Consider the following 21,399-nt stretch of genomic DNA (forward strand, 5'->3'; position numbering starts at 1 on the left):
AAAAAAAAAAAAAAAAAAAAAAAAAAAAAAAAGAAAGAAAGAAAGATAGAAAGAAAAATATAAAGTAGAGTCATGGCAATTCACTGGAGGAAGAAATCTGAAGGAATTCAGGAAGACTTTCTAGAAAGGATCTCAATAGTTATAGAGGACAGTCTCACAACCGGAGAGGGCCTTTGAGGGGTGGGAGGCCATCTGCACAGAAGAGGGGCCACATAAACCAGAAAGCCACGGCCTGGAGATGATAATAAATAATATTTTGAAACTAACCACATGAAAGGCGACAGATAAGCTACCACCTCATCGGTTGTGAGTTATCAAGATGCAAAGCAGCAGTTGGTATGTGTTTGAATTGTATTTGTTTTTGTCTTTCCTGGTCGCTTTGCTTTCCCAACACGGAGGAGAGGGAAATGGGCTCAGGACGGTGCTGTCCGGCTCGCATCTGCACGAGCCTGCATGGGTGGCCTCTCGTGGGTTTCATTTAGAAAGGAAATGAAATAGTGCTGTTGGGGGCTGGGGATGTGGCTCAAGCGGTAGCGCGCTCACCTGGCATGCGTGCAGCCCGGGTTCGATCCTCAGCACCACATACAAACAAAGATGTTGTGTCCGCCGAAAACTAAAAAATAAATATTAAAAAACTCAAAAAAAAAAAAAAAAGAAATAGTGCTGTTGGTCGTAAAGTTTTTATTTTTTTCCCCTGGGCTCAGCAGAGCAGCCCTGTGAGGAAAGCTATGTGCCTGGCAGAGGGGTTCCCAGGACCAGCCTGAATTTGTAACAGGTATGAAAAAGAAGTGGTTTCCTGGCTTTGAAATGTTTCTCGAGAACTCATGAATTTTTAATTCTGTAAATGAAAGAATAACCAAGTAGGACCCTTGGAATCAGCCAAGCCAATCCAATGCGGAGAGCTTTGCGACAGGCGCCCTGACTGAAAATAAAGTCTTTTCACCTCTCTTCTCCTTTGTGACCTTCCTTTGTTGGACAGCAGGAATCTCTACTACACTACGTTTCGTTTTTTGGATGTTGTGATAAACTATACAGAACATAAAGTTTACTATTTTCCCCTTTCAGTTTCCAGAATTGCACCCAGGTATGCAGCATACTAAGCATGCAGCCCACCACCAAGCTATACCCCAGTCTCCCATTTTTACCAATTTTCTTGGTACTGGGAGTTGAACCCAGGGGTGCTCCACTACTGAGCAACATCTCCAACCCTTTTTACTTTTTGTTGTTGAGACAGGATTTCACTAAGCCGCTCAGATTGACCTTGAATTTAAAGATCCTCCAACCTCGGCCCCCTGAGTACCCCCTGAGTCGTGGGATGACAGGCATGCGCCTCTGCACCCAGCTAGAAGTTCCTTATAATCCTCTACCCCTGAGCTTCCCAGGCTTGCCTGGTTCCTGCTCTTAATTCTGTGAGCTGCTCAGTATCACTGAAATAACCTTTTAGGTCTTAGCATTTATAAGTCAATTTCTTTTGCTTTCTATCAAAGACCTTTAAATGATAACGATTCCAAGTCCAATTCTTGAATTTCTTCAAGAAATACAGGAATACCCTAAAACTCACTCGACTTGAAAATGATCTATTTTATTATGGTCCATTTCTCTCGGCATGTCTTGACAGCTATTTTTAAAACATGTCATAGGCAAAAGAAAATCTGTTCTGTTTCCCTCTGTGTCCCCATGTTTCTGTCTTTGGGTCTGCGTCTCAGAGGGGGAGGAGGAGGAAAAAGAAGGCTTGAAGAAGGGAGCAGAGAGAGGAATGTTAATATGGAGTAGAACCTTCAATTGTATAAAATGTGGAAACTTCCAAAAGCGTGTCTGTTCCGCTGCTAGGAGTCTACGCCTTTGTACAAAGAGTGTTTCTAATTCAGGGCTTGATTTACTGTCTCCAGTTCTTGGCGTAGCCTCAAAGTAAAGATGCACTTGGGTTGGAGAGTTACTCCCATCTGAGTGAGAAAAAAAATTGTGTCTGCATTTTCCATTATTTGCTTTGTGTTTTCTTAAATGAGAGAAATCCTCTAGAGTCAGAAACTCTCCAAGTTCTCTAAAAACTCGCCTCATTTGGGCCACTGCTCTGTGAGCCCTTTTTTCTAAAGAGCTGCTTCTGGTCTGGATGCTTCTCCACAAAGCGTTTCAGAATGTGTTGGTCTCTTTTTTTCTGAACCACATCAAAGAGCACAGATTGTTTCCTTTCTGAGAACAAAACTCTTTAATGACAAGAAAGAACAAGAAACTGAGCAGCCAATCATCCCTATCAGGGAAGACACCCGTAACCCTAACAATGACAAATGATCCACTTTGGCAATCTCTAACCTCTTTTTGAAATTTAAGCCCAAGTACAGTAATAATGACCTAGTATGTGTCTCTCACATGCAATCACATCTTTCTACTCTAAAACTTTTCTTGAACCTGGGTTAATGATTCATTTTCACAGGGCAGTTTAGTAAAAACCGTCCAATATTTTACAAAACATTTTTAAAAGCTACAAGTAGTTAGCAAAATGAAGAATGAAATTGAAAATATTTACCAAAATTATAAGTATCCCCACTGCACCATACTGAGGATTGAATACAGGGCCTCACGTGTGCTAGGCAAGTGCTACACTACTGAGCTACATCCTCAGCCCTAAAACAACAAGTATTCTTGTTACTTGACTCAGCAAAGATATTTATAGGACTTGATCTTATATATACATATGTACGTGAAATAATATGCATATGTGAAAATAATAGCCTGCCTGTCTGGTGGAGTAGGATGTAGCTGTTAGAAAAGGGTACATTCATGGGGCATGGTGGGGTACACTTTTAATCCCAGGTACCCAGAAGACTGAGGCAGGTGGATTACAAGTTTGGGACCAGCCTTGGCAACTTAGTGAATCCTGTCTCAAAAATAAAAATAAAATGAAAAGGACTGGGCTTCTAACTCAGTGGTAGAGCACTTGCCTGGTATGTGTGAAGCCCTATGTCCCCTGCCCTTCATGAAAGAGAATGAAGTCTTTTTTTTTTTGGTTGTCAATAGACCTTTATTTATTTATTTATTTATTTATTTATTTTTTACTTATATGTGGTGCTGAGAATCAAACCCAGTGCCTCACACATGCTAGGCAAGTGCTCTACCACTGAACCACAAACCCAGCGCACAAAAGAACTTCTAAGAATCTCTAGTATGTACTGTTAAAAACCAAACAACAACAACAACAAAAACAAAAACCAAAAAAAGCAAAACAAAATCAACAAGGTACAGAACAATGTGTACACAGTAGTTATTGACTGTGGATGCATATTAGAATCACCTGTGAATTTGTTGTTGCTGTTGAGGGGGGATACTGGGGATTGAACCCAGGGTCTCACACCCACTAGGCAAGAGCTCCATCACTGAGTGACATCCCTAGCCCTTCTATTTTGAGAGAGGGTCTCTCTATGTTGCCCAAGCAGACTTCAATTTGTGATCCTCCTGTCTCAGCCTCCTACATCTCTGGGATTATCGGTATGTGCCACCATACATGGCCATCTGGGAAAAATTTTAAAAAACTGTCATCTGGACCCTTCCCCAGAGATTATGATTTATGTTTTCTGAAAAAAAAACTCCCCCAAGTGATTCTAATGTACAGCCAAGGTCGAGATAAACTGATAAATGATATACTTATATTAGCTTAAAAAAAGATTAAAAGGCATTCACATTTATAAGCTGAGATATCTCTAGAAGAATACCTACCCAAGGAAGTACTATCAATGGCTATGTTCGGATGGGAACTGGGCATAACTCCATTTGTATACTCTTTCAACCATTTGAATTTTAAATCTTGGGAATTTTTTTTTTTTTCTGGGATCAAACCCAGGACCTCCCACATGGTAGGCAGCCACTCTGCCACTGAGCTGAGCCTCTAAAAAAAAAAAAAAAAAAAACAGATTGAGACAGTGTCTTGCTAAGTTGCTAAGGCTGGCCTCAAGCAGCCTTGTGATCCCCTCCTCAGCCCTGGGTGGCTGAGATGAACAGGTGAGCACCACCACACCTGGCTCTGAACATATTACCTATTCAAAAATATGTAAGTGAAATAGAATTTTAGAAATAATCTTCTCAAGTGCTACTTTGAAAAGAGCAGGTGAAAACTATTAAGTAATATGATCTCTTCCTCCCCCTTTTCTTCCATCCTCACAGTTCAAGAGACAGAAGCAAGAGGCAGGTGACTGTGAAATGGATCAAAATATCATTTTTCAGGCAGCCCCTCCTTTCTGGTTGGCCTGAAAATGGAGCTGTCATTCTGACCATAGGGAGGAAAGAAAGACAGTGGCTCCTATCAACTGTTTCCTGTCCGTCCATGCATCCATGCAAAACGTCAATAAAACATGTGTGGACTGCTTAACAGGCACAGGGTCCCTGTTCTTATGGAGCTCAAACTGGGGGGAAAGAAATTTTAAGCAATAATGATAATGATATTGTTAATAAGAGCAATTCACAGTGATGAGGGCTAACATAGAAATGCATACAGATGATTTTGTGTTCTTAAATACTTGGGATTCTCTATGGCACGTAAAAGTGAAAAATTCTTGGACAAGGAATTTCAACCTTACTGACACCTGTGTTATTCTCCCTGGGATCAATACATGGAAGTGGGTAGAGGTGGGAAGGTAATGCCAACAATAGGCAAGAACAGGCTACAAAATCTTTCCCAACATAGCCATTAAACTTTTTTGGCATGCTGACAAGACTTCTACATTCAGAAATATGAATGAACTGAAGCTGGACACAGTGGCACATGCCTATAAACTCAGCTACTTGGGAGGCTGAGGCAGGAGGATCACAGGTTAGAGGCCAGCCTGGGCAACTTTGTGAGATCCTGAATCAAAAATAAAAAAATAAAGAAGTATCGGGATTGTGGTTTAGTCATAGAGCACCCCTGGGTTCAATCCCCAGTACCAAAATAAATAAATATAAGAAAAAAATTAAAAAATATGAATTAAACTTATTGTTGATTTCAATACAATGTTATTGCAATACTCCTGCCTCGGCCTCCCAAGTAGCTGGGACTACAGGTATGTCTCACCACATTCTGCCAGATGCAGATATTTTAAAGAAAGCTTGGTTGGCATAAAGAAAGCAAGGTGTAATTGTAGTTTTCAGGGAAGGTAAGGTTGCAGAAAATATGCACATGTTGTAGACAAAAGTAGGTACCAGCGGGAAGCATGTGGTTGGAAGAGAGTTTAATAAATGAAACAGCCTCAGAAGAGACAGATGTGAGTGTGATTATAGGAAAGACGGTGTCTGCAAACTTCCTGGGTCACAGGGATTACCTAGGGCACTAGGTAACAATAGATTGCTCTGTACCTTCCCAGGAAAGTCTGATTCATGAGGTCTAGGTTTGGGGTCCTGGAATTTGTATTTTCAGCAAGTTTTCCTTGATGATTAGTAAATAACTCTCATCACTAGAAATCTGGGGACACGATGATTGGAAACTCATCAGTGACAGCCCAGAGGAAGCAAACTCATTCTAGGTATTTCATCCACCCGAGTCCTCTGCTGCACCAGCTGAGCTGTTGAAGTCCCCCGCCTCGCCACTCTCTAGGTATCTCAGAGGAACCTAATACCAGGAAGCAGATCTGTAGTGGAAGCAGCCAATCCTCCCACCAGTGCCAACAGAATCCAGGAACCACAGAAACGATCGTCATAGCCAGCAACGCCTGGAGCAACCTGAATGTCCATCAGCGTAAGAATGGATGAGGAGTCAGCATGGTGGTCTACACCTGTAATCCCAGGGGCTAGGTGGGCTGAAGCAGGAGGATCACAAGTTCAAAACCAGCCTCAGCAAAACGAGGTGCCAAGCAACTCAGTGAGACCCTGTCTCTAAATAAAATACAAAATAGGGCTGGGGATGTGGCTCAGTGGAAGCGCACCCCTGGGTTCAATCCCCCAGTACCAGGAAAAAAAAAAGATGGATGAAGAGTTGCCATATGTTCATAAAATCGACAGCCCCCCGGGCATCAAACAGAGGGACTACTGCTTCACACAACGGGAGGACTCGGGGAAGCAGAGCATTGAGCAGAAGCAGCTCGACGCAGCATGGCTCTGTCTACACAAAGTCCCCAGACAGTAAAACTAAACTGTATTATTTAGCATGTCTACCAAGGAGAAAAGGAAGAGGTAATTCTGAAGCTCAAGATAGTGGTGAGCTGTGTTGAAGAAGAAAATAGATTATAACATATTATATTTAACATAATGTATGTATACAGTGTGTGTGTGTGTGTGTGTGTGTGTGCACGTGCAGGCAAGGGGTTGGGTCCTGGTGTGTAAGCAACAATGTATGTCCTGGCTGGATGATGCTCACATGAGTGTTTGTTTTATAATTAGTCATAGAATGGTGCGCATATCTTATCTCCTTTTCTCTATGTGTGTTATGTCATTTCACAGTAACCTCCCCTCCCTCCACCCCCACGTCCTGGGGATTGAACTCAGGACCTCACGTGTGCTAGGCAAGCACTCTACCACTGAGCTACCTCCCCCTCCTAAAATGTCATCTTTTCTTTCCTTGTTTTTTTTTCTTTTTTGGGGGTGCTAGGGATCAAATCCAAGCCCTCACACATGCTAGGCAAGCACTGTACCACTGAACTACATCCCCAGCCACAGAAACATACTTCAAAAAAAAAGTACCAAGGAGTATCATCAATTCAGCGTGCTCCCTGACCAGTGAGGAAACTCCTCTGAAATATGGCAGGGAGGCAGGGAGGCTGGGAGGCTGGGAGGCAGGGAGGCAGGGAGGCTTGCAGTGGGCTTTGTGTTTGTGACCATCGCCCCCTACACAGTCACAATGGCTGTTCACCCCTGCAGAGAGGGCCCCCCAGCCTAGTTTCTTCGAGGCCTTTCATTCCTACGTGGCCCCCATCTGCACACGCTTGCTTCTTGCCTTCCCAGCTCGTGGCAGATTTAAAAATAAAACAGCAAAATTTCAAGGAAATGCTCAGTTGCTGAGTGCAGGGCACCAGGGACAAGATGGAAGACAACCAGAAAGTGACAAAGCACAGAGAGTCAGGTGTGAGGCCCTGTGGGGACCGTGGGCCAGTAACCTCAGAGGCCTCCCTGCTTTCAGCCTTGCTGCTAGGGCTGGTCCTGGTCCTCTGGAAATGTGTAGGTGACAATCGGTCTGCTCTAAGAAAGCAGGGGTACATGTCATTTATTGGAGAAAATTTCCATTAAAACAAAATTTTTTTGAGGTTTGGCACTTAAAGGGGTAGGCTTAAAAATTTTTAATTTTTAAAAATTGTGCCATAATATATAGAGAGTAAAAGTGACCATTTTAGCTATTTTTATACAGTTCTCTGGCATGAATTATATCCCCATGGTTGTGCAATTATTACTAGTATCCACCCACAGAACTTTTTCATCTTTGCAAACAGAAACTCTGTACCTACTCTTTTTTTTTTTTGGTGGTGCTGGGGATTGAACCCAGGGCCTTGTGCATGCGAGGCAAGCACTCTACCAACTGAGCTATGTCCCCAGCCCCCCATCTCTGTACCCACTAAGCCACAGCTGCCCACTCTCCCCACCACTCACCCCTGGCACTCACCATTCTACTTGCTATCTCTATGAATTTGCGTACTCTGGGTCTCTGGGTGCCTCGCTACAATTCTTATCTTTGGCTTATTTCACTTAGCATAACATCTTCAAGGTTAAGTGTATCCATGTTGTAGCGTGTGTCGGAACTTCTTTCCTTTTGAAGGCTGAATGATAATCCATTTTAAATCTATGCCACAGCTTGTTCATCCGTCAGCGGGCACTTTAGACTGGAGTTGGTTCCATCTTTTGTCCATTGTGAATAGTGCTGCTATCCATGAACTCTGATATACAAGTGTCTGAATCCCTGGTTTAATTTCTATTGAGTATAGACCCAGAAGTAGAATTTCTGGATTATATGGTAATTCTATGGTGAATCTTTTTTTTTTTTTTTTGGAATTGGGGATTGAACCCATGGGCACTTAACCACTGAGTCATATCCTCAGCCCTTTTTTGTATTTTATTTAGAGATAGGGTCTTGCTGAGTTGCTAAATTGCTGCGGCTGGCTTTGAACTCTGATTTGCAATCCTCCTGTCTCAGCCTCCCGAGCCGCTGAGGTCATAGGCATGCACCACCATGCTCGGCTCTGGTTGATCTTTTGACAAACTACTGTTTCCCATAGTGGAAAGTGCCATTTCACATTCCTACCAGCAATTTCCTCACATCCTCAACAACACTTACTGTTTTCTTTTTTGTTTGTTTTGAAAATAGCTTCTCCCTAGTGGGAGAAGCTGAAACCTTATTTACATGAAGAAACTCATTCTCCAATGATACCCAATAAAAGAAACGAGACTTTTCCATATATGGCCAAGGTGGGTATTTTCTTATCTCTAGAGGAGTGTTCTAGAGGTTTCCCTTGGAGGTAGGCACCTGCCTCCCTTCTTCTATTCAAGAGAACTTCTGGAATCTCTTCTGCCACTCTGGGAACTGTGATGCATACGGATAGATGGGAAGGTGCACACAGAAAAAGCTGAGAACCAGTTTAGAAAGATGCTCAATAGTTGGTTGATTTTACATTTCCACCTGATTTCTGTGGACTTTCCCCACTCTCTTTTTGCCCTATTATTTTCCACCTAATCTTTAAACACCAATCTTGCCTTTGCTGTCAGTACACTTGTGCACTAATTAGATATGGTTTTCTGCTCTTTACTCTAAATGGCCTATTCCTATGGTAAATTACACCATTCATAATTTCCAGTTTATTGCTTTTCTCCAAACACTTTTGCTTTCATTACAAGTTCATAAATTAAAAGCCAACTTCCCAAAGATTAAAAAGAGAAAAGTCTGCAATATGGGGGAGACCCCCTTCCAAATATGTATGTTACAGAGAACAGACTTTGAATGGTTGCAATCTACTCCAGCAAGAAGGGTTAGTGAGGGAAGGAAGAACTCCAAGCCCTAGGGATCCTGAGCTCAATAGCTCATTAGCGCCAGTGCAACCAAGAATCCAAGACCAAACAGGAGCACCCAAGGAGGGTGGTAGATTGTGAGCTGCACAGTAATTGGCCAGATGATTCCCAAGTCACAGATATCAACCGTTTTTTAGATGACAACCAAAATGAAACACATTTGTGTGGTGTGTGTGTGTTGGGGAAAAACACAAAAACTTTAAAACTCTCAAAGGATATTTGTGGCCCTTAGTGGAGAAACTGCCATACTGGACAGCTAGCTGTGAATTCTGTCATCCTTTGGGGCCACAGTTCCGTCTTCTGCTGATGTCTGGTTAGGATAATGCATTGCCTTAGACAAGGAGCTGTGCTCTAGACAAGGAGCTGATTGGACGAAGGGTGGTAAACCTGTAAATTTGTAAAGGACAAAGTTGAGATGGCAGGTGTGAAAGTAAATGCTTGCAAACGTGGATGATATTCCAAAGGATGGAGGGACACGTTTGCTTAAAAAGAAACTGGGGGGCTGGGACTGTGACTCAGTGGTAGTGCACTTGCCTGGCATGTTGTGAGGGTTCAATTCTCAGCACCACATATAAATAAATAAAAAAGGTCTAACAACAACTAAAAATATATTTTTAAAAAGAAGAAGAAAAGAAAAGAAATACGCGAACCTATTAGTTCAAGATGTTTTGGGAAGAACAATTGAAAGAGAGAAGCCGGAATAAGGTTACTGATGGTTAGGTGCTATGGTGCACACCTGTAATCCCAGCCACTCAGGAGGCTGAGGCAGGAGGATCTCGAGTTTGAGGCCAGCCCTGGCAATTCTTTTAGACCCTGTCTCAAAAAATAAAAAGAACTGGGGATGTGGCTCAGTGCTAAAGTGCCCCTAGATTCAATCCCCAGTAGAAATTAATTAATTAAAGGCTGCCAGTGTCTCATTAGTGTAACTGACTGTCTTCAAAATCGGCCTTTTTCACAAAATGACCTTGGTCAGAAGGACATGCTCATTATCTTCTCCTAGCTAGATACCAGAAGAACATCAGAATGAAAATTGATAAAATTAACTTTTAGTTAATTCAAAAACTTATTACCCTGTTATGAGAGGTTTATTTTTTTTAAGAAATATTATTCTTTTTTTTTTAAATTTATTTTTCAGTTTTCGGTGGACATAACATCTTTATTTTATTTTTTTTATGTGGTGCTGAGGATCGAACCCAGCGCCCTGCGCATGCCAGGTGAGCGCGTTACTGCTTGAGCCACATCCCCAGCCCCAAGAAATATTTATTCTTAAGTTTTAGGTGGGGGCTGGGGATGTGGCTCAAGCGGTAGCGTGCTCGCCTGGCATGCGTGCGGCCCGGGTTCGATCCTCAGCACCACATACAAAGATGTTGTGTCTGCCGATAACTGGAAAATAAATATTAAAAATTCTCAAAAAAAAAAAAAGTTTTAGGTGGACACAATATCTTTATTTTACACTTATGTGGAGCTGAGGATGGAACCCAGTGCCTCCTGCATGCTAGGTGAGCGCTCTACCACTGAGCCACACCCCCAGCCCCGTCAGGAGAGGTTTCTACAGACTCAGTCTGAGGCACAGTTAGGTTCAATCAAATCTATTTTATTAATGCTCATCACACTTCAGACATATCCTAATTCTAAGTCTTAACTGAGTCTACACCTAAGGGTCCCGCATGCTCACCTGTGATGTGTTTTAAGTTTGGGTGGCTGGAACTTGATCTGGGCCAGAGGAGTCTGGTGCAGGGGGGACAATAGTGGTGGAGGTCTCTGTCTTTCTGTTTGGGTCCTGTTAGTCCTGCTGGCCCTCCAAAAGTCTGGGTTTTTAAGTCCCAGTTCAGTTGTGCTTGCAGCTGGTAACGGGGTGAGTTGTGGGGTGTACGCCCAGGGTGTAGACTCTTACTCACTAACTTAAGTCTAAGTTCTGCAGTTATCCAAGTTTTGCAGTTCACATTGCATCATGAGCATATTGCTTCTAGTTTTTTATCCAACACACACACTAATAGAATCAACAGTCAATAATCTATAGTATTTCTGGTACTCACGTCACCTACACATGTTCTTCCTGCTTCCTTTCCTGTCTTTTTGTCATTTTGCTACTGGTCTACTGTGAGAAGTGGTGAGGAAAGAAAATGTACACCAGTGAGGTCATTTGAGCTTTTTACTAGTGTTTTTGTTTTTGTTTTTGTACCAGGGATTGAACTCGGGGGCACTCGACCACTGAGCCCCATCTCCAGCCCTATTTTGTATTTTATTTAGAGACAGGGTCTCACTGAGTTGCCAAGCACCTTTTGTTGCTGAGGCTGGCTTTGAACTTGCGATCCTCCTGTCTCAGCCTCCCTTGCTGCTGGTATTACAGGCGTGCACCAGTGTGCCTGGCTTTACTAGTTGTTTTTGAGGAAAAAAAAAAAATGATGAAAGAAGTTTGAAAAGTGGTTTGTGGATGATCTGTGGGTCTTAATGAGCCAGGAAATGTTGTGGAGGCAAGGCTATAATAATAATGAAGTCAGAATTAAGCAATCTAGGGCTGGGGATGTGGCTCAAGTGGTAACATGCTCGCCTGGCATGCGTGCGACCTGGGTTCGATCCTCAGCACCACATACAAACAAAGATGTTGTGTCCGCCGAAAACTAACTAACTAAATAAATAAAAATTAAAAAAAAAAAAAAGAATTAAGCAATCTAGCTCAATAAATGGCATATCCAAATAGTCACACTGGGGAATTTGTTTTTAATTTCAATTCCAAAACCCTTTCTCTGCCTGGGTGAACTTGACCCACTGTCATCAGAGAACAGTTTCTCTGGGCAGGCCTGCAACGTGTCTGGACCCTCAAGGGAACCCTAGAACTGGGCTCCATGATGCTTACCTGTGATCCCGGCTATTGGGGAAGCTGGGGAAGGATTGCAGGTTCAAAGCCAGTCTCAGCAACTTAACAAGGCTCTAAGCAACTTAGCAAGACCCTGAATAAAAATAAAACATTAAAAGGGCCGAGGGTGTAGCTCAGTGGTCGAGCTCTTACCTGGCAGGCACACACCCTGGGTTTGATCCTCAGAACTGGGGGGGAAAACATCCCCTCATTTATTTTCTTTTTAATATCTGTAAGCTCTGCAAGAATGAATCCACATCGATTTTCTTTTTCCTCCTTCCTTTAGACTAAGATGGCTCTGTGGATGATTACCAGAAAGACTTTAGGAGTGAGCTGAAATCCATGGAGAGATCCATGCCTGAACTGGAAACAGCTGCCCACTAACAGTCAGCCACAGGCACTGCCCATTTCTCCCTGCTGTGTGTAAGCACTCCCAGCTCCCCATGCCTTTCCTCCTCCTTCCTGACTCAGGCTCCCTTTGGAGGTCCCTGCAGCAGACTCTAAGCATCTGCTGTCCTTTAGAGTCACTTCCCCTTTCGGGTCTCCTGCTGGAGTAGCAGCCCAGGGACAGGCTTCAGGTGGAGCTCTTGTTTGGCTACGTGTGTCACGGAGCCCTGCACCGAAAGCTTCGCACCTAACATCCTTACCTGTTTGCACCGTATACTCCTCACTTGATTTTCATTCTCAGACCCACACTCTCTCATCAAAACCATGTGGTCTTCATGCCATTGTATATATTGTTTTCCTTTTCTGAAAATAATTCCCTTTTAGAAAATTGTAGCAAAATACACAGAACATAGCCCATCGAGGTAGTACACGCCTATAATCCCAGGAACTCCAGAAGCTGAGGCAGGAGGATTGCAAGTTCGAGGCCAGCCTCAGCGATTTAGCAAGACCCTGTTTCAAAATTAAAAAATAAAAAGGACTGAGGACATTGCTCTGTGGTAAAGCACTCCTGGGTTTAATCCCCAATACAGAGTAAAAATAAAAGAAAATAAAATTTACCATCTTTTAGGGGTGCTTAACCACTGAGCCACATTCCCAGCCCTTTTTTATATTTTATTTAGAGGCAATGTCTCTCTGAGTTGCTCAGGATATCAGATGTCAGGAAAAACCACTCAGGATTCAAAGTACTGGTACAGGGAAGTACAATACCATGATTCTCTTAAATTTTGGGGGGATTTGGTAGACAGCATAGCTGTTTTGTAACAGAACCCAGCAAAATCTCCCATATGAAATGAAAAGTGCAAAATGGTAGGAGTTGAGACCAAAAGATTGGAATTGGTTGGCACTGACTGTTAACGGAACAAAACTCGGTTTCAATCTTGGCTCCACTGCTTACTCATGTAGCTTTGTGGTTGGACAAACTACTTAACTTCTCTAAATCCTAGCTGCCCATTTGCAGCTGAGGATGACAATACAACCACTTCATAAGCCCTTGATGTTGACTTGGACAATGCCCACAGTCGGGGAATGCTGGCTGTCTACCCTTCTTCCCAGATTCTTTTTTTGTGTTAATCAGCTTTCCATCACTATAATGAAATACCTGAGATAATCAACTTATAAAGAGAACAGGTTTTTGGTTTACAGTTTGGATCACAATCCATGGTCTGTAGGCCCTGTTGCTTTGGGCCTATGGTGAGGTAGAGGATCATGGCGGGAACAACAGGCAGAGCGAAACTTAATCACTTACGGCCAGGAATCTAAGATAGTGAGGAAGGAGCCAGGATCCACAATTACCTTCTAGGGCATGCCCGCAGAGACCTCAAGACCTCCCACTAGACCTTACCCCTTAGAGGTTTCATGTCTTCCCAGTAATAGTATCTAGGTACCAAGCCCTTAGCATATGGGCCTTTGAGGGACAATCAAGATCCAAACTGTAGCATCCTCTCCGTCTTCTAGATCAAACTGGTCGTCACAAGGGTTAGTCTTTTTTTTTTTTTTGGAACTGGGGATTGAACGCAGGGCCACTTAACCACGGAGCCCTATTTGTATTTTATTTAGAGACAGGGTCTCATGAGTTGCTTAGCACCTCACTTTTGCTGAGGCTGGCTTTGAACTCGGGATCCTCCTGCCTCAGCCTCCCGAGCTGCTGGGATTACAGGTGTGCGCCACTGAACCCCGCACCAGGTTTTTAGTCTTCTTCCTCTTTCTTACTTTCTTTAAGTGTGTGTCTGAGAGCAGAGTTGGTGTTTTAAAATACAGGCTTTATAATTATTCATGTTTGGGGACACCCATCGATCAGGAGGCAACTGAAAAGACGGTGTTGATACACACAGTTCCCTAGAAACAGGCAGCACAGCAAGCCAAGCCAGAGCATATGAGCAGCCCCGGGGCTGGCTGAAGGCAGAGGGCGGTGGGGTGGGGAGAGCATGGGCGAGAGCCTTTGGTATGGTTTTCACAGGGTGAGTGAGCTGGGCAAGCACAGTGGACAGGCTCAGGATGGCTAGTCTGAGTAGGTGAGTGGTTCTGCGGGCACTGGATGCAGGGGTCTCGGTTGTTTGGCATCTGGCTCTGGATGAACAGGGGCAGGGGGGACATTGTCTGCTACAGTAAGAGAGCCAGGCAGAGAAGGTGGTGGAATGTGGGCTTTGCCTTGGTTAGTGTGTCTCTGAAGTGGGCAGTTTGCTATTTCCTGGAACCGACTAACCCTGCGGCAGTCTCTCCACAGTCAGCAAGGCCCCAGTGTCAGAGCATCAGGAACTCAGAAAAGAAGAAGAAATACTTAACGCAGCAGGCGACTGGGGAACACAGACTCGGGATTCCTGCGCTCCTGGGTTTCTTGGTCCAAATCTGTCTCCAGGGCTCAGGAGCCACTGGATCTACCAGCTGAGAAGACGAGTCATTAGGAACACAGCCTCTCTGCCCCAGGTCCCCTGGATTCCTCCGTGGCTCAGCCTTCTCACCAGCTGGCTCCTCTGGATTCTTCACACAGAAAGGTTTTAAATGGCTCATGATAAATATCTCAGAGAGGTTAAGAAATGACCTCGAAGGGAGAAAAGTAAACACTGGCTGGGAACTTTCAACGTAGGACGGACCTTACAAAAGGGGAAACCTTAAAGGGGGGGAAAAAAAAAAGATGTGCAGGAACACTAGTGACCGTCACAACAAGACATATTTTCAAATGAGGGTCCTGACTCAGCTGTAAAATCTCACCAAAGTCGAATCGTGAAAAAAGACTTTGAAATAATAAACCCAGCTCCAAATTAGGAGTGCTGGCAAATGTAGTAATTTCTACCTAAGAGGCTTTGTGTCCAAACATGTCATTTGAGATCCCAGGCAGACAAAGGAGAATGCCCTTGGAAACAAGGCGGCCATTCAGCCCGTCTCCCTGGGGCATTGGATTTCCTCTCTGGGCTCAATACATTTTCAGCCACATTAGGCACCAGCTTCAAACCTGGTGGGAAGCAAATTTAAGTGTCTCTTTTAGTGGGAAACAATGAGAATGCTGTATTTCACAAAAGAAAGGAATTCTATCACTCTGGATTGGCAGACTCCAGTCTGAATGATTAAATTTGGCTATAGCTATACTCTTGGATTTTTTTTTTTTTTTTTTGTACTGGGAATTGAAAGTGGGGGCGCTTTAACATTGAGCTATATCCCCAGCCCTTTTTAATTTTTTAACTTTTGAGACAGGATTTCTCTTTAAAAAAAAATGCCCCAGTCCTCCCCCCGCCCATTGAGCACAAACTCTTAAACAGTCTAGGGAAAATGTTTATCCTTTTCATATTTATCTTTAAATTCCCAGGGATGGATACATGAACGAATGAATGGGGCTGTGGTTGTGGCTCCGTGATAGAAGGCTTACCTAGCGTGTGTGAGGCATTGGGTTAGATCCTGGCACCACATAAAAATGAATAAATAAAATAAAGGTATTAAAAAAAGTGTTGTATCAGTTTAAAATAATAATAATAATAATAATAATAGTCATAATAATAATAATAGTAATAATAGTAATAAAAGAATGAATGAATGATCCATCCCTGTGTCAGAGAGGTGGCCCCAGGATACGGACATCATAGGAATAAGAGAAGATTTAAAAAGCATACATGACTCAAGTTCACCAACCCATCTATTCATTCATTCACTCTTTTCTTCCATTAACAGATGTATACTGATGGCTGCTGTGAGCCAGGCACTTGAGACACAAAGTTGGCAAAAGAGACGTGTGGTGAGGAGTAGAAACAGAAGCATCTGTGCTAGGGAGTAGGACCTCATGCCTACAGGTGGAGGAGAAAAATTTAGGAGCCACAGGAGAAAAGAGAAGGGATGGAGACAGGGGCATGGGAATGGGCAGGGAGCAGGGTCAAAAATCAAAAAAGAAATCTAAAGAAAAAAACGAAGAAGCCAAGAAGGGCTGAGGTGTGGATAGAAAGCCAAGGAAGAACTCAAGTCCGGTTCAGAGGGTAGACTCCAGGGGATAAGGTTAGGAAGGAGAAATGGTGTCTTTTGGGGAGGGAGTGGGGACTGAGGATTGAATCAGTCCAGGGCCTTGTGCATGCTAGGCAAGTGGTCTACAAATGAGCCACACCCCCTGCCTGGGACATGGTGTCTTTTTTTTTTTTTTAGTACCAGGGATTGAACCCAGGGGCGCTTAACCACTGAACCACTCCCAGCCCTTTTTATATTTTATTTAAGTTGCTTAGGGCCTTGCTAAAGAGGCCGATTTGAACTTGTGATGCTCCTGCCTCAGCCTCCGGAGCTGCTAGGATTACAGACGAGCCCCACTGCACCCTGTGAGAAATGGTGTCTTCTAAAGCCAAAGGACAATGAACCATCTCTGTGCCACTTCTGTCTCAGTGTGGCTGCTGGGCATGAGTGTTAGACAAGCCCAGAACTGGCCAGAGGAGATCAGCTAGAGGGACCCAGCTCCGTCTCCTGTGAATTGGAGGTAGCAGTGGGGATCATGGCCCCTGGTTAGGTCGACACAGTAGCCAGCAGGAGACTTGTCAGGGTTTGCCATGTCAAGAAGAGTGGAGAGAAACTGCATGGCTGGAGAGCCCCCCATACCAGCATACTCTTACACTCACATATATTCTGAGACCCTTGTGAGAGGAAAAAATCCTCCAATGTCCTGTCCCCAACTTCTTGTCCTAATTCCCGGGGCCTGGAATACCCTGACTATGTTCCATTCAGTGTCAAAAAGGGATTTTGCAGATATCATTAAGGTTCCTGATCAGTTGATTCAGAATTAATCTAAAGGGAAATTATCTGGGTGGACCTAATTCAATCATAAATCCATTAAAAGCAAAGAGTTTTATACAGCCAATGGCAAAAGGGGAAGTCAGAGTGATTGACATTGGGAGAAGGGTGGATGTCCCCTTCCTGGCCTGAACACAGCAGGGATGGCATGTCAGACCCAAGAGCAGCCCCAAGAGTGACCGGGGTGAAGCCCACAAGGGAACAGACCTCAGTCTAAGTTTTGCCATTAATCCAAAGGAGCTTGGAAGTGACGTATTCTCCAGAGACCAGACAACAGCTTGGTTTCAGCCCTGTGAGACCCAGAGCAGGGACCCAGGTAAGCCTACCTGGACTTAGGACCTTATCAGCAGGGACTGTTTTCTATAGCCAAGTTTGTGGCAATTTGTTTGGCAGCAATGGAAAACGAAAACAACTGTCCATTGGGCTGGACAATACAGAGACAGAGCTGCTGCCTTCCAGAATCTTTATTTTGTGGGGACAATAGGTGCAAGCTGTTGTAGAGAAACGTAGGATGAAAGCCAAAGGAGTGGGGCGTGGAAAATCCACTCTTGAGGCCTGGTGGGGTGGCGCATGTGATTCCAGCAGCTCAGGAGGCTGATACAGGAGGATCACAGTTCAAAGCCAGCCTCAGCAACTTAGAGAGGCCCTGGGCAACTCAGCGAGACCCTGTCTCTATATAAAATGAAAAAAAGGGTTGCAGAGTAGCTCAGTGGCTAAGTGTCCCTGGGTCCAATCCCTGGTACAACGCCTCCGCCCAACCCCCCAAAAATCACTCCTGAGATGATCTGAGGAAGGGGCTGCAGTGTCAGAGGTCGCTCCAGTTATAGTCTCCAACATTTAGGTGTCTTGGGGCCCCGACAGTGCTCTATGGAGGAATGGGTGTGTCTATGGGAACAATTCCTCCCTGCCTTTTAAACATCAAACTCAGTGAAAAATAAAATCAGGGATGGACAATTTAAGGAAAAGATACAGGACTAAAGTTCCCTTGTTTCTGAACATTCATGTGCTGTCCTCTAGGATGTTGCTCACAGAGACCATTCATAGACTGTGTCTGCTTTGCTGTAAGAGGCTGCTACTGCCCTATTACCCAAAATTCTGCTTCTTTTCAACAGTACTTTATTAAAAAGTCGGCACATTCACATTAAAGGAATATTTAGGAACCCCAGGCAGAGGCAGGTGTCAGCCAGCTGAGGCAGACACTCTCCTGGGAGCAGATGAATTCCTCCTTTTTGTCTCAGCAGCTCTTCCCCAGGACCCCTGCCCACCACCTACGGTTGAGGATGTCAGCCAAGAAAACACACCTCCACACTTGTCCCTTCTCTAAAGCCTGAGAGGTGGGCAAAAGGGAGGGATGGGGTTGGGCCATGGCAGATGTGAAAGGGAAGCGGACCAATCAGTGCTCATGTTGCTGTGACCACGTGCCTGCAAACGCGTTCAGGAGGGGACTGTTGCATCCTGTCAGTTACCAACGCCCAAAACTTCCATAAATGGTTGACAAAAACATCCACTGGCTTTTTTCCCCTTCCCTGCTCTGTGTGAGAGATAGGACCCAAGGTCACTTTACCACTGAGGTACCACCCCAGCTCTTTTTTATTTTGAGACAGACTGACCTTGAACTTGTGATCCTCCTGCCCCAGCCTCCTAAATTGCTGGGATTACAGGGGTGGCCGCCACACTCAGCCAGTTTTCTGCTTTGTCATATTTCTCCACGACCATTCCCTCTTCATTAAGCCTAGTAGAAAACTACTCCGATAAAGGCTCCCGTGCTGTGTAAAACTTTTAATTAAACGTGCATGTTTTTCTCTTGTTAATCTGTCTTTTGTTGGAGGGACACAAGCCTTGAACCTAAGACGGGCACAGAGAAAGGTATTTTCCCTCCTCCCCTCATTCCTCTTCAAGGACTCTTCTTCCAGAACAGTCCCCTTTAACTAGCTTCCCTCTCCTTTGTGTTTTCAATCTTTCCCCTCTCCCTTCTCCACTAGCTCCTACTTCCAGGCTGGAAAGCATCTTTAAATTCTCCTTCATTTAAAAAAAGAAGAAACAAACAAACAAAAACATGAAACCACCCCAGCCATCATGCTGTGTACAAAAATACCCCTTGACGGTTGAGGCCCAAGCAGGGGCAGACACACTGGTCTTTCAGGGCCAGGCAGTAAATTTTTTGTGAGCCACGTACGATGTCTGTTGCATATCACTTTGTTTTTCTTTACAACCTGTAAAAAATATAAAAGCCATTTCATAGCTTGTGGACAATATGAAAACAGGCTGCACACCAGATTTGTCCTCTAGGCAATACTTTGCCCATCTCTTGTTTATGGAAACAAGCATTTGCTTCTGAGACAAAGTCAAACATCAGCCCTGCCTCTGCACTGATGCTGGGCAGGGCCACGGGCTTGCTTGGCTGGTAGAATGTCAGCAACTGTGACATGAGAATAAGCCTTGGGTACCTGCCGGTCCAAGAACAATGACAGACATATGGAGCAGACGTGGATACAAGCTCCAGCTTGGAACCGAGCCTGGCTGGGCCCATCTTGGAGCGGCCAAACCTCAGCCTGTGATGTTGTGCAATATTAATTGTTGACTACTTAAAAGTAAACTGTAAAGCGATCCTGGAATTCCAGCAACTCAGGGAGGAGAAGACAGGAGGATTGCGAGTTTGAGGCCAGCCTGGGTAACTCAGTGACGTCCTGTCTCAAAAAATAGTAAGACCTGGAGATGTAGCTCAGCTGCAGCATCTTGACTAGCATGTGTGGGGCCCTGGGCTTGATCTCCAGGATCTTAAAAAATAAATAACTGAACTGCCTAAGGAGGAGAATTCAGTAATTGTAGTTCTTTTTGTTTTGCTCAGGAAAGTCTTACACAGTGTTTCTCTAAGTGTGGTCAGGGACCACCTGCAAGATGTGATCAGAGACAGCTGGGGTGGTTGCTAGGTATCAGTTTCCTAAGCCCTCACCTTGCAGGGAATAATTTAGAATATCTTGGGAGAAAACTTAATAATGTGCATTATTACTAAATTCCCTTGGAAGATGGGAAATTACTGACTTTTTTCCCTTCATTACCAACATGGTGCGGGTTATTGACCCCAGGGCCACACACACACTAGGCGAGCACTCTACCACCAAGCGGCACTGCCAGTCCTTTGTCTTAGACTTTTTCTGAGGAGTTCTTTGGTTCATTTGGGCAGTATCTGCTTTTGCAGGGCATCAGTTTGGTCTGCATAGATACATGAACTTAATTTAAAACCTGTTACAACTCACTGGGTGTGTAGTGCATGCCTGTATGTAGTGCGTCTCAGGAGGCTGAGGCAGGAGGATCTCAATTTCCAGGTCAGACTCAGCAACTTATTGAGACTGTGTCTCAAAATAGAAAATAAACAGGGCTGGAAAGCTTGGTGTTGAAGTGACCCTCGGGCTCAATCCTTGGTACTGTTAAAAAACAAACAAAAAACTTGTTAAAACTCTGCGAGGTCGGTGTGACTCTCCGAGTTTTATAGCTGACTGAGGACGCTGAAGCTTAAGGAGATGAGGTCACTCTCCTTGGGTCACATGAGAAGCCAGAAGCAGGGCAGACTCACCCGGTGATTCTTCTGTGCTTGCTTCCTGCTGGCATCCTTAATTTGGTTGACAGCTTTAGACTCACTTGGGTTATATAACTATGCAAATCCACCTATGCAGTCAGCCTTCCAGCCAGAGAGACCAGGGAAGCAAAAGGGAAAACTAGAGCAAGGGAGGGGGAGGGGGAGGGGGAGGACATGGGCACCGGAAGCTGTGCCGGGGCCTGCAGGGCAGGGCCAGTGCTGGGTCTGCTCCTCAGGCCTGATTGGCTATTTTGGATTCCAGGGAACCTATAGAAAGGAGTTAGGGAGCAGGAAGGGACCTTAGGAAAGCAGGCTCCGGACAGTGGGGTCAAGTGGTCCAACCTGAAGTGCTTTTCTCACCGTGGAGACAGAAACCTTGAAGTTCATGTCAGCATTCTAGTGGGGTGTGCACTTCACAGCATCCTGGTCTGGAAATGAGGGCTCTTGCCTGGTCCGAGGCAAGCTCCTCCCATCCTGGCTCTGGACCCTCCTGGGCCTCTGAAAGCAGTTGGGCCTTTCAACCTCTAACACTAATCCTGAGGGTCTGCGGGGCTGCAGCTTTCGGTTACACAGTGTTTGCCCCAAGCCCCAACCTCCCCTCTTCCATGCACATGAGTCCAGCCGGGATGTGTAGGGCTGGCTCAAGGACAGAGACCTTAAGCCAAGTGAAACCAGAGCGGCAGCCTTTGAACTACAGCAGCCTGCTCCCCCAGCCCTGCCTCCTGTGCAGGCCTCAGGCCTGTAGCAACAATGCAAAGTTCAAATCTATGGCTACTTGCAAGCCCATTTGGCAGCCATTAGGTGGCCCCTG

At 44.7% G+C, this 21,399-nt stretch overlaps 1 long non-coding RNA gene across 3 annotated transcripts in view; it reads left to right on the plus strand.

Annotated features, from left to right (window-relative positions):
* LOC125617711 overlaps positions 1–21,399 on the plus strand; it is a 44,276-nt gene that overhangs the window by 20,020 nt on the left and 2,857 nt on the right. Inside the window, exon 1 of one of the 3 annotated variants that reach the window (XR_007348801.1) lies at positions 20–336. The exons of 1 other annotated variant lie outside the window; for it this stretch is intronic. This is a non-coding gene — a long non-coding RNA (uncharacterized LOC125617711). Of the gene's footprint in view, positions 1–19; positions 337–12,071; positions 12,233–21,399 lie in introns of those variants that run through there. One more of the 3 variants, XR_007348800.1, reaches the window with a different exon arrangement.

This window comes from Marmota marmota, unplaced genomic scaffold (genome assembly GCF_001458135.2).
Source record: "Marmota marmota marmota unplaced genomic scaffold, marMar, whole genome shotgun sequence".
Lineage (NCBI taxonomy): Eukaryota > Metazoa > Chordata > Mammalia > Rodentia > Sciuridae > Marmota > Marmota marmota.